At 45.2% G+C, this 3,915-nt stretch overlaps 1 non-coding gene across 1 annotated transcript; it reads right to left on the reverse strand.

Annotated features, from left to right (window-relative positions):
- Window positions 1–3,118: 3,118 nt before the first annotated feature.
- On the reverse strand, window positions 3,119–3,193 carry Trnat-ugu (transfer RNA threonine (anticodon UGU)). The gene has a single exon. It is a non-coding gene; the product is annotated as a tRNA-Thr (tRNA).
- Between the last annotated feature and the right edge of the window lie 722 nt (window positions 3,194–3,915).

Here is a 3,915-nt window from a genome sequence, read left to right on the forward strand (position 1 = left end):
TATTAGGATGTATGTGGAATCTGACCCCAATAAGCCCATTTAATTATATACAACTTGGTGACAACGGTTAACCAATAGTTAGCCTTAGCACTAAAAAGCACAATGTAACGCAGTCTATCAAGCATCACCATAAGTGATTAACTGCAAGAATGATTGACTACCCACGAACACGAAACATACTGGATGACTTTGTTACATGGGGACAAAGTGGAGGGAACGATCCCTGCGAGGATAACGAACATAGAAGGTCATATGGACAAACGACTGGAAATGCTTTCCGAGGAAGTGAGAGACCTTTTGACAGTGACTCCGGTATCAGCAACAGGCTGGTGGCCCACCAGCGTGGTGTACGCCATACCACCGTGTGGAACATTCCCCACGACAACTAACCACTATCCGTATCACCTACAATGCGTGCAGGCCTTATTATGTACGGACGTGAGTCCGCGGCGATGGTTTTGTCGCTAGTTCGTCGCTTAGACCATCACGATGTTGGAATTTCTCTTATCTATCCTTTTCACAGGCGCTGTCCGCCACAACAGCTGAACGGTCAGCGCTTTGGAATGCCACGTGCGAGGTCCTGGGTTCGATTCCCTGCTGGAGTGGAGGATTTTCTCCCCTCAGGGACTGGGTTTTGTGCTGTCCTCATCATCATTTCATCCCCATTGTCGACGCACAGTTGTCCAAAGCGGCGTCGCACTCAATAAGACTTGCACTTGGCGGCCGAACTTTCCGCCTGAGAGCTCCCGCCCACTGACGCCATACGATCATTTCACTTTTTTCACCGATGCCACCCATACGAGAACTAGTATAGTCACCTTCCACAGTACCCATCTGTGAGCTGCACAGAATCTCTACGGCTTGGTGGCAACGAACCATTAGCACCGGTTCAGCCTCCAGTGTGGCGGCGTGGATTCTTGACGACCGCCTCCTGGGATCAGCTATCCTTCAACAACTCCTCACAGGTGAGGCGTATTTTCTTGTGGGTTACCCTGCCCCTCCTGCTGCAGAACATGCCTTTGTTGCTACGAAGGGTAATGAGGCTACTACGTGACGGTGCTCCATCTGACTGCCCTCTTGAGTGTGGAGCTAAAACGCTGGTACATACAGAATATTCGTACTTGTCTGGTTCAAATGGCTCTGAGCACTACGGGATTTAACTTCTGAGGTCATCAGTCCCCTAGAACTTACAACCACTTAAGCCTAACTAACCTAAGGACATCACACATATCCATGCCCGAGGCAGGATTCGAACCTGCGACCGTAGCGGTCGCGCGGTTCCAGACTGTAGCGCCTAGAACCGCTCGGCCACTCCGGCCGGCGTACTTGTCTGCTGTCTTCATATGTCTTTTACTTATCATTGAAACCTACACTGTTAAAAATCTTTTGTCTTCACCTTTTGTGGGTATAAAACTCATGCAGCGTCTTTCCGTTTATATATCCACACTACCTTTTTCGTTCCGTTTTCAGCATTTTGCCCTCATTTAATAAAATCAGAATGTAGGATATTCAGCTATGAGCTAGTGTAAATGGAGCCTTCCTTACAGAAATCATCTTTGCCATACACACATGTGAGTGCTGCTTGTATAATTTGCAACGTGTACGAGCATTTCTGAAGCATAAGCAGAAATTAATTTCCCTGAATACAAATAATGGCTGTTAACTGGAAATTTGATAAGAGGCGGTCTGTGAGATTTGTGATTGTGCTGCTGCTGTTACCACCAATTTTCCTGTCCGCTGATTTGTTTTTAACCGCTCAAAATCACATAAGGTTAAAAGATACCTGCAGAGCCGCGGAATAGGTGAAACATTTGTAGAGACTGACAGAGTTATGTGGGAAACTGGAGCGTAGTATCGGCTGCTGCAGTCTGCGAGCTTACTCAAACACATCATGAAAGAAATTCTTCCTAAGAAAAAACGTACTACAAGACAAGCAAGTGCACAATTATGGTCATTAATCAATACCATAGGAATCCATTAAGAGAAATCCACGTCAGGTTCAGAAACAGGTCACAATGTAGAAAAAATTTGAAAGCCGATTTCCACGAGTCGAGCCGACTTTTCCACGAGTCGAGCCGACTTGTTCCGATTGAGAGGGAGACTTAATACGTAATATGGACACGGATACCGTTGGTCGACATGAACATTTCTGTTATTTATTTACTATTTTCTTATCCTCTGTTAGCTGGTCGCTGTGGCCGAGCGGTTCTAGGCGCTTCAGTCCGGAACCGTGCTGCTGCTACGATCGCAGATTCGAATCCTGCCTCGGGCATGGATGTGTGTGACGTCCTTAGGTTAGTTAGGTATAAGTAGTTCTAAGTCTAGGGGACTGATGACGTCAGATGTTAAGTCTCATAGTGCTTAGAGCCGTTTGAATCATTTATCCTCTCTTATCTAGATACAAGGACAGACCAAATGTTGTACATAAATTAGTATTCATAAACACAAGGTGCTCTAAAATTCCCTTATAAACCTGGGGTACTTGTAGAAGGAACTGTGCATACAACATTCGATTTGGAGCCCGTATCCGGAAACGTACCCTTTCCGTGCTACAGCCGTTTGAAAACAGGTTTGATATATATATACAAAAAAATGGATAAATTCAGTTGATACCATCAAAGACAAACAAATATTGTAAGTTTAAATAGGGTAAGACAGCAGAGATCCTGAAGGTCCAGAATTCAGTCAATGAGGATTCAATGTCGTTACAAAGCAACGCCGTAATTCCTGTGCGAAACATTGACAAAATATCTCCAGTAATACTGAATCATGTTAATCCAGCAAAGAAACGGTCCCTGACGAAGAATCGCCGGTCCCTGCAATATCTGCAATGCGAGGAAATCCCACGTGGGATGGCATGCCTATCGCAGTGCACGAGTTTGGATTCACTGTCCAGTTTGTTTCAATTACAAATTGTACAAACATTGCAATAAATATCAAATAAACTTTTCTGACAGAAAGATATGTCAATACTATATATGACGGTAGTGTCTGTTCTCGAAAGAACAGTTACCGTGGATGACCATGCAGCTTTGCTAGAAATGAAATGATAATTAAATGGACACCATAGCTGCCAACAGGCGTTGATGTACTTCATTGGGGACATCTTGAAAATGTGTGCCCCGACCGGGATTCGAACCCGGGATCTCCTGCTTACATGGCAGACGCTCTATCCATCTGAGCCACCGCGTGCACAGAAGGTAGTGCGTCTGTAGGGACTCATCCCTTATACGCTCCCTGTGAGATCCATATTCCCAACATGCCCACACCACTACATTCGTAGATGTTTGCCCATCATACTCATTACTCGTGGCAGATTAATCTACCAAGTCCCGTACGAGTTCTATACAACGTAACCCAACTGTATGACTAAGTCAGCTCAACACGTAGAACGGCCATTATTATTACTAACCACTTCAAAGACACTTTCTTTCTTTTTACTGTTTAGAATTAAAACATAGTCCGTCAATTAAGTGGAAAAATCACGCTATACTGATGCACACTAATTTACAGAGCCGGATTTTCTTTCAGATGTTGATGCTGTAATACCACATTTGTACGCACACTATCTAGCCTTCAGCAGAAAGCCAGTTTTAATGTCGACCATGGAGCGGTATTGTAGTCTGTAACGGGGTACTTTTTGCTTGCAAAAAACGAGGTGGAAGATTTTATATTTTTATTTTGGGTTTAGTTCACCGCTCGTGGTCTCGTGGTAGCTTTCTCGCTTCCCGAGCACTTGATCCCGGGTTCGATTCCTGGCGGGGTCACGGATTTTCACCGGCCCCGAGATGACTGGGTGTTTGTGTATCGTCGTCATCATCATCATTCATCACCATTACGGTCGGAGGAAGGCAACGGCAAACCACCTCCATCAGAACCTTACCTGGTACGGCGGTTCGGGTCTCCCGCATCGTT

This window comes from Schistocerca serialis, chromosome 6, assembly GCF_023864345.2.
Source record: "Schistocerca serialis cubense isolate TAMUIC-IGC-003099 chromosome 6, iqSchSeri2.2, whole genome shotgun sequence".
NCBI classification, from domain to species: domain Eukaryota; kingdom Metazoa; phylum Arthropoda; class Insecta; order Orthoptera; family Acrididae; genus Schistocerca; species Schistocerca serialis.